Source organism: Hyla sarda, chromosome 5 (assembly GCF_029499605.1).
Source record: "Hyla sarda isolate aHylSar1 chromosome 5, aHylSar1.hap1, whole genome shotgun sequence".
Taxonomy (NCBI): Eukaryota; Metazoa; Chordata; class Amphibia; order Anura; family Hylidae; genus Hyla; species Hyla sarda.
This window is the reverse complement of record NC_079193.1, coordinates 60,012,357-60,022,487: the sequence shown is the minus strand read 5'-3', so window position 1 is coordinate 60,022,487 and position 10,131 is coordinate 60,012,357.

Here is a 10,131-nt window from a genome sequence, read left to right as displayed (position 1 = left end):
TATATAAATTGACAATAAAAGTCCCAGGAAAACTAGTAATTTTTTAATGTAAATCTCTGCTCATTCTGGGTTAAGTAGTCATGCGGGCGGTCCCACTATCAATCACTGAGTAGGACCACCTACATGACTACATAGCCCTAAATGAGCAGAGATTTACATGAATATGTCAATCTGTTCAGCTCCTCCTGACCTATAACATGATAGCTGCAGATTGGAGTGTGTTTTTTAATGTGACAACTCCCTTTAACCTCTTAATGACCACGGATTTTATCTTGCCAGGTAGTTATTGCATATAGAGCAGTGAGTGTCATCTATATATTACAGCTGGCATCTGCCTTCAACTGCCAGCACTGGGCTTTAGTCTGATGCCTGCAGTTTAACCTTCTGCATGCCAGTTTTACTGTAAGTGGACAACAAAAAAACTTGTGGTGTCCCGGTACAGGACCTTGTCCTGTCCCTTGTGTTAAGTTCCCTCAGCTAGAGTTCCTCCATCTCCACAGGGTTCTCCTGCATGGCTTGCCCCTTGGTCGCATCATATAATTGTGTTTATTTGTATATTATTTAATGTATAGGTAAAATAAATGTATAGGACCTTCTCAGGTCATGTGATCTACAGTTGTGAATGTACGTATGTTTAAGGACCTTCCTGGGTCATGTGATGTACCCAGAGTTCACTGGGTTAAGGACCTACAGGTTTGCTGGTCAATGAGCTTAGTCCAGCCCCCTTGATATATAAGGGGCTGTAGTCACCAAATTCTCTTGGCTCTTCTCTCTTCTCTGCTGTACACTGAAGCCAGCACAATAAGCAAATCAGCATCAATCTCAATTCATCAAGGCCAAAGCCTAAAGAACCAGCAGCCACTACAAAACATGAGTTACAAAGCTCCATCTATCAATTCCTTGTGACTACTATTCACCCGAAGCTTCTCATTAGTAGCACAGTGGCCTGCAGCTCATTACTACCAGTCCCAACAAAGCCTGTGAGGAACCTGCTTCCCGGTTACCTCGAGAGACACTTTATACTTGTAAAGACTGTTGCATAAAAGTTTGAGTAAAAGTTTCCAGTTATTTCATAAATCCTGCTGTGGAAATTCCATTTATTATATAATACCACAAGAAGGACACATAGCCGGCACTGCTACCTCCTCTACTTATGTCTGTCTAAAAGTGCTTCGTAGCAATTCCAATTTCCCAAGGCTGGGTAACACAGTTCCTTTGTTCATGCTGGCAGGCACTAAAACCTGAGTGGTTCCAAGTCCCTATAGACAGTAGCAATCTTGAAAATGCAATCACAAGAAAAAGCAGGGACGTCACTCACCAGGATACTGTGCAATATTCTTTAATTTCAACGGCACAGTAACATGGTGCTTGGACAATGTCTGTAGGACTCAGCTCATGAGTGAAAGACTGGGTTACAGCTGTTGCGCGTGCGTATCACGCTTCTTCAGACCCATTTATTATCCCTGCCGTTTGTGGGCCGGTTGGCGGCAGGACCTCCAATACTAAGAAAACCGCACACTGGCATCACAACAATTAAGAGTTAATACCACCAGATCCTGTTATACCACAGTATCACCCAGCTCACCACAAACTAACATCGTCAAAATTTCCTTTTTACATTTTTATTTATTTTCAGCCCACAAATTATTTATGTTTCTATTTCGCTGTACATTTTATGGTAAAATGAAAGGTTGTCTTCTAAAAGTTAAGTTATTCCTACAAAATAGGTGTCACGCTGCCGGCTGGCAGGAGGTGGATCCTCTGTGCCAGAGAGGGATTGGCGTGGACCGTGCTAGTGGACCGGTTCTAAGTCACTACTGGTTTTCACCAGAGCCCGCCGCAAAGCGGGATGGTCTTGCTGCGGCGGTAGTGACCAGGTCGTATCCACTAGCAACGGCTCAACCTCTCTGACTGCTGAAGATAGGCGCGGTACAAGGGAGTAGACAGAAGCAAGGTCGGACGTAGCAGAAGGTCGGGGCAGGCAGCAAGGATCGTAGTCAGGGGCAACGGCAGGAGGTCTGGAACACAGGCTAGGAACACACAAGAGAACGCTTTCACTAGGCACGATGGCAACAAGATCCGGCGAGGGAGTGCAGGGGAAGTGAGGTATACATAGGGAGTGCACAGGTGAACACACTGATTAGAACCACTGCGCCAATCAGCGGCGCAGTGGCCCTTTAAATCGCAGAGACCCGGCGCGCGTGCCCTAGGGAGCGGGGCCGCGCGCGCCGGGACAGGACCGACGGAGAGCGAGTCAGGTACGGGAGCCGGGGTGCGCATCGCGAGCGGGCGCCACCCGCATCGCGAATCGCATCCCGGCTGGAGGCGGTATCGCAGCGCACCCGGTCAGTGGATCTGACCGGGGCGCTGCGGGAGCGAGAGTGTAGCGAGCGCTCCGGGGAGGAGCGGGAACCCGGAGCGCTCGGCGTAACAGTACCCCCCCCCTTGGGTCTCCCCCTCTTCTTGGAGCCTGAGAACCTGAGGACCAGATTTTTATCTAGGATATTGTCCTCAGGTTCCCAGGATCTCTCTTCAGGACCACAGCCCTCCCAGTCAACCAAAAAGAAGGTTTTTCCTCTGACCTTTTTGGAGGCCAGTATCTCCTTTACGGGAAAGATGTCTGAAGAACCGGAGACAGGAGTGGGAGAGATAAGTTTAGGAGAGAAACGGTTGATGATGAGTGGTTTAAGAAGAGAAACGTGAAAGGCATTAGGAATACGAAGAGAAGGAGGGAGAAGAAGTTTATAAGAGACAGGATTAATCTGGCACAAAATTTTGAAAGGACCAAGATAGCGTGGTCCCAATTTGTAGCTGGGAACACGGAAGCGGACATAAAAATGGGGGGAGCTCCTCTTTTCTTATCAGCAAACTTCTTCATGCGTGATGAAGCCTGTAAGAGAGAATTTTGGGTCTCTTTCCATATGGTGGAAAGATCACGAGATATTTCATCCACAGCGGGTACACCAGAGGGCAAGGGAGTAGGGAGGGAGGGAAGAGGGTGACGGCCGTACACCACGAAAAATGGGGATTTGGAAGAAGATTCAGAAACTCTGAAGTTATACGAGAATTCGGCCCATGGTAGAAGATCTGCCCAGTCATCCTGGCGGGAGGAAACAAAATGCCGTAAATAATCACCCAGGACCTGGTTAATTCTTTCTACTTGCCCATTGGATTGAGGATGATAAGCAGAAGAAAAGTTTAATTTAATCTTGAGTTGTTTACAGAGAGCCCTCCAGAATTTAGACACGAATTGGACGCCTCTATCCGAGACGATCTGCGTGGGCAGCCCGTGAAGACGAAAAATGTGTACAAAAAATTGTTTTGCCAACTGAGGCGCAGAAGGAAGACCAGGAAGAGGGATGAAATGTGCCATCTTGGAGAATCGATCAACGACCACCCAAACAACAGTGTTGCCATGGGATGAGGGTAAGTCTGTAATAAAGTCCATACCAATCAGAGACCAAGGCTGTTCGGGAACAGGCAGAGGATGAAGAAGACCAGCGGGCTTCTGGCGAGGAGTCTTATCCCGGGCACAGACAGTGCAGGCTCGCACAAAATCCACAACATCCGTCTCCAGAGTCGGCCACCAATAGAAACGAGAGATGAGTTGCACGGATTTCTTGATGCCCGCATGACCTGCGAGATGGGAGGAGTGACCCCATTTGAGGATTCCGAGGCATTGGCGTGGGGAGACGAAGGTCTTCCCTGGAGGAGTTTGCCTGATGGAGGCTGGAGAAGTGGAGATCAGGCAGTCAGGAGGAATGATGTGTTGCGGAGAGAGCTCTACTTCCGAGGCATCCGAGGAACGAGAGAGAGCATCGGCCCTAATGTTCTTATCGGCAGGCCGAAAGTGAATTTCAAAATTAAATCGGGCAAAGAACAGAGACCACCTGGCCTGGCGAGGATTCAGCCGTTGGGCAGACTGGAGATAGGAGAGGTTCTTGTGATCGGTGTAAATAATAACTGGAAATCTTGATCCCTCCAGCAGATGCCTCCATTCCTCAAGTGCCAATTTAATGGCTAGTAGCTCTCGATCCCCGATGGAGTAGTTCCTCTCCGCCGGAGAGAAGGTCTTAGAAAAAAAACCACAAGTAACAGCATGCCCGGAAGAATTTTTTTGTAGAAGGACCGCTCCAGCTCCTACTGAGGAGGCATCAACCTCCAATAGGAAGGGTTTAGATGGGTCAGGTCTGGAGAGCACGGGAGCTGAAGAAAAGGCAGACTTGAGCTGTTTAAAGGCGTCTTCCGCTTGAGGAGGCCATGACTTAGGATTGGCATTCTTTTTGGTTAAAGCCACGATAGGAGCCACAATGGTGGAAAAATGTGGAATAAATTGTCTGTAATAATTGTCGAACCCCAAAAAACGTTGGATAGCACGGAGTCCGGAGGGGCGTGGCCAATCTAAGACGGCAGAGAGTTTGTCTGGATCCATTTGTAGTCCCTGGCCAGAGACCAAGTATCCTAGGAAAGGAAGAGATTGACATTCAAACAGACATTTCTCAATTTTGGCATAAAGTTGTTTGTCACGAAGTCTCTGAAGAACCATGCGGACATGCTGGCGGTGTTCTTCTAGGTTGGCAGAAAAAATCAGGATATCGTCCAGATACACAACAACACAGGAATATAAGAGATCACGAAAAATTTCATTAACAAAGTCTTGGAAGACGGCAGGGGCGTTGCAAAGGCCAAAATAAAGTTTCCTGCAGATCCGGAGTCCAAGAAGGCCTTAGTGGAGAAGGAGAAGGTAGAGGCAGATATCCACACAGGCACAGTAAGACGTGGAGAAGCAGAGTTGACATCAAGGACTGTTTCACCTTTGTGCGGAGTCAGCGTACGTTTTTCCAGGCGGGGAGGACGGATAGGACAATCCTTCAGGAAGTGTTCGGTACCGGCACAGTACAGGCAGAGATTCTCCATGCGGCGTCGTGTCCTCTCTTGAGGTGTCAGGCGAGACCGGTCAACTTGCATAGCCTCCACGGCGGAAGGCACAGGAACGGATTGCAGAGGACCAGAGGAGAGAGGAGCCGGGGAGAAAAAACGCCTCGTGCGAACAAAGTCCATATCCTGGCGGAGCTCCTGACGCCTTTCGGAAAAACGCATGTCAATGCGAGTGGCTAGATGAATGAGTTCATGTAGGTTAGCAGGAATTTCTCGTGCGGCCAGAACATCTTTAATGTTGCTGGATAGGCCTTTTTTAAAGGTCGCGCAGAGGGCCTCATTATTCCAGGAAAGTTCTGAAGCAAGAGTACGGAATTGCACGGCGTACTCGCCAACGGAAGAATTACCCTGGACCAGGTTCAGCAGGGCAGTCTCAGCAGAAGAGGCTCGGGCAGGTTCCTCAAAGACACTTCGTATTTCCGAGAAGAAGGAGTGTACAGAGGCAGTGACGGGGTCATTGCGGTCCCAGAGCGGTGTGGCCCATGACAGAGCTTTTCCAGACAGAAGGCTGACTACGAAAGCCACCTTAGACCTTTCAGTAGGAAACTGGTCCGACATCATCTCCAAGTGCAGGGAACATTGTGAAAGAAAGCCACGGCAAAACTTAGAGTCCCCATCAAATTTATCCGGCAAGGATAGTCGTAGGCCTGAGGCGGCCACTCGCTGCGGAGGAGGTGCAGGAGCTGGCGGAGGAGATGATTGCTGAAGCTGAGGTAGTAGCTGCTGTAGCATCACGGTCAGTTGAGACAGCTGGTGGCCTTGTTGCGCTATCTGTTGTGACTGCTGGGCGACCACCGTGGTGAGGTCGGCGACAACTGGCAGAGGAACTTCAGCGGGATCCATGGCCGGATCTACTGACACGCTGCCGGCTGGCAGGAGGTGGATCCTCTGTGCCAGAGAGGGATTGGCGTGGACCGTGCTAGTGGACCGGTTCTAAGTCACTACTGGTTTTCACCAGAGCCCGCCGCAAAGCGGGATGGTCTTGCTGCGGCGGTAGTGACCAGGTCGTATCCACTAGCAACGGCTCAACCTCTCTGACTGCTGAAGATAGGCGCGGTACAAGGGAGTAGACAGAAGCAAGGTCGGACGTAGCAGAAGGTCGGGGCAGGCAGCAAGGATCGTAGTCAGGGGCAACGGCAGGAGGTCTGGAACACAGGCTAGGGACACACAAGGAAACGCTTTCACTGGCACAATGGCAACAAGATCCGGCGAGGGAGTGCAGGGGAAGTGAGGTATACATAGGGAGTGCACAGGTGAACACACTGATTAGAACCACTGCGCCAATCAGCGGCGCAGTGGCCCTTTAAATCGCAGAGACCCGGCGCGCGCGCGCCCTAGGGAGCGGGGCCGCGTGCGCCGGGACAGGACCGACGGAGAGCGAGTCAGGTACGGGAGCCGGGGTGCGCATCGCGAGCGGGCGCCACCCGCATCGCGAATCGCATCCCGGCTGGAGGCGGTATCGCAGCGCACCCGGTCAGTGGATCTGACCGGGGCGCTGCGGGAGCGAGAGTGTAGCGAGCGCTCCGGGGAGGAGCGGGAACCCGGAGCGCTCGGCGTAACAATAGGTCTTACCGCTCTTAGAAGATGAAGAGTTACAAAAGCTATAAAAATCAGGAGGTAGCTTTTATACATTTCTTTATGAATTTCTTTATTTATTAGAGGATGTTCTTTGTAACGCCATTCTACATAGCATAAAATTAAAGCATAACTACAATTACTGTCCGGTGGCAGAATATCTGTCTAAATCTTCTACAACATTGTTGCAATGTTCAGGATATGAATTTACCAGAACTTTCATGGACTTGCATGTTGCATGAGGCAAATAAATATCCTGAACATTGTAGTCTTGGGCAAGTCTCGAGCTATAAAGTTACAGAAGATTTAAACAGATATCCTGCCACCGGACCATGATTTTAGTTTTGATTTAACCTTTTCTAATACACAAAGGGTGGACTAGCACTCCTCTGTACTCCCCCCTGCCTGATAGGAGAGGGAGCACAGAGGAGTCCTATCAGACAGGAAAGAGCACAGAGGAGTGCTATCAGACAGAAGAGAGCATAGAGGAGTCCTATCAGACAGGAGAGAGCACAGAGGAGTGCTATCAGACAGGAGAGAGCCCAGAGGAGTGCTATCAGATAGGAGAGAGCACAGAGGAGTGCTATCAGGCAGGAGACAGCACAGAGGAGTACTATCAGACAGGAGAGAGCACAGAGGAGTGCTATTAGACAGGAAAGAGCACAGAGGAGTACTATCAGACAGGAGCATGCAAAGAGGAGTGCTATCAGACAGGAGAGAGCACAGATGAGTACTATCAATCAGACAGGAGAGAGCACAGAGGAGTACTATCAGACAGGAGAGAGCACAGAGAAGTACTATCAGACAGGAGAGAGCATAGAGGAGTGCTATCAGACAAGAGAGAGCACAGAGGAGTGCTATCAGACAGAACAGAGCACAGAAGAGTACTATCAGACAGGAGAGAGCACAGAGGAGTACTATCAGACAGGATAGAGCACAGAGGAGTACTATCAGACAGGAGAGAGCACAGAGGAGTACTATCAGACAGGAGAGAGCACAGAGGAGTACTATCAGACAGGAGAGAGCATAGAGGAGTGCTATCAGACAAGAGAGAGCACAGAGGAGTGCTATCAGACAGAACAGAGCACAGAAGAGTACTATCAGACAGGAGAGAGCACAGAGGAGTACTATCAGACAGGAGAGAGCACAGAGGAGTACTATCAGACAGGAGAGAGCACAGAGGAGTACTATCAGACAGGAGAAAGCACAGAGGAGTCCTATCAGACAGAAGAGAGCACAGAGGAGTACTATCAGACAGGAAAGAGCACAGAGGAGTACTATCAGACAGGAGAGAGCACAGAGGAGTCCTACCAGACAGGATGGAGCACAGAGGAATACTATCAGACAGGAGAGAGCACAAAGGAGTCCTATCAGACAGGAGAGAGCACAGAGGAGTCTATCAGACAGGAGAGAGCACAGAGGAGTCCTATCTGACAGAAGAGGGAACAGAGGCATACTATCAGACAGGAGAGAGCACAGAGGAGTACTATCAGACAGGAGAGAGCACAGAGGAGTGCTACCAGACAGGAGAGAGCACAGAGGAGTCCTATCAGACAGGAGAGAGCACAGAGGAGTCCTATCAGACAGGCGAGAGCACAGAGGAGTACTATCAGACAGGAGAGAGCACTGCGGAGTGCTATCAGACAGGATAGAGCACAGAGGAGTCCTATCAGACAGGATAGAGCACAGAGGAGTGCTATCAGACAGGAGAGAGCACAGAGGAGTACTATCAGACAGGATAGAGCACAGAGGAGTGCTATCAGACAGGAGAGAGCACAGAGGAGTACTATCAGACAGGAGAGAGCACAGAGGAGTACTATCAGACAGGCGAGAGCACAGAGGAGTCCTGTCGGACAGGAGAGAGCACTGCGGAGTGCTATCAGACAGGAGAAAGCACAGAGGAGTCCTATCAGACAGGAGAGAGAGCACAGAGGAGTACTATTAGACAGGAGAGAGCACAGAGGAGTACTATCAGACAGGAAAGACCACAGAGGAGTGCTATCAGACAGGAGAGAGCACAGAGGAGTACTATCAGACAGGAGAGAGCACAGATGAGTACTATCAGACAGGAGAGAGCACAGAGCCGTACTTTCAGACAGGAGAGACCACAGAGGAATACTATCAGACAGTAGCGAGTACAGAGGAGTGCTATCAGACAGAACAGAGCACAGAGGAGTCCTATCAGACAGGAGAAAGCACAGAGGAGTCCTATCAGACAGGAAAGACCACAGAGGAGTAGATAAGAGAGAACTACCAAAGATGTTCCTATTCTCTTTAATTTTCAGTACAGATGCAGCACTGAATGTAGAATCTGTATTATTATTTAAAGTTTATTTTGCACTACATGACACCTAACTAAAGGTGTATTGACACCAAACAGTTTTACACACCTCACACATCTGACTTTTTACCATAAATAAACCAAGCAGTAGTCTACAATCTGCTGATCTCCACCTGTTGGTAAATACTACAACTCCCAGTATCCCCTGACACTCGAGAACACAATGACATTCTGGGATTTGCAATTTAGCAATGGTTGGAGATCAGAAGAGTGGATACCGCTGTCATAATATATCATATTAATAAACTCAACTCTGCTACATCTGACAATATAAAGGTCTTCTTATAGTTACAATGCTTCACCAGCAAGCTCTCTATTCATGAAAAGCCTTTAGCCAGCGTCTGTGTTCCTTAGAATCCTGTGTATGATGTATGACGGTCTACAATGACATGTCTATGAAGCTATGCTGTGTTCTTGACTGTACACATCAGTTAGAGGGATCATATTTGTACTTGTGCCAGGATGTCACTTGATACATAGATATAGATGTATACATATAACAGAAACAAGTAACGGCTTCCTCTGTCAAACATGACACCAGGCCTAGGCCTCGGTCTTCTTTTTTATGTCTGATTTCGTGTTGACAATCTTTCGAAAGCTCAAGGAAAGAGAAGAGAAAATCCTTGAACTATACAGGTGAGAGTTTTGTACAGATGTTCAGTGAAGCCCATCCCAGTGATGACTGATTCAGGCTTTCAACAAGTGAGCTGCTTTGGGATGACATTGCCAAGAATTTTGATTGAGAGCTGGAATGCGCGAGCTTAAATATCAAAATGTTGCTGCTCGTGTAATAATGTCAATCTGAGCTACTTACTCCCTTTGATATTCCTCGGATTGTCTTGAAAGGTCACATACTCGCTGCCGTAAATGCAAATCTTGAGAAGGCAACTAGAGTTCGACGTAAAACAAATGGGATCACAGAAGATTAAGATTATTTTAAAAAGCTTCTTAAAGGAAAACTGTCACATATTTTCTCCCGCACTATCCACATGTACTGGTGGACAGTGCGGGGGACGCTGATTAAAACGAGCCCTACCTTGGTCTGATCTGCACCGCCGTTCGCCCGCACTTGTAGTTTTAATCTCTGTGTATATCCGGCTGTAACTGGCAAAGGCGGCGCTTCTGTGGGCTAATGGACACTGACGTCAGCGCCGCTCATGAATATTCATCCCTCCTGTTCTCCCTCTCTTCGCCGCTCCTAACCAGAGGGAGGGATGAATATTCATGAGCGGCGCTGACGTCAGTGTCAGTTAGCCCGCAGAAGCCCCGCCTTTGCC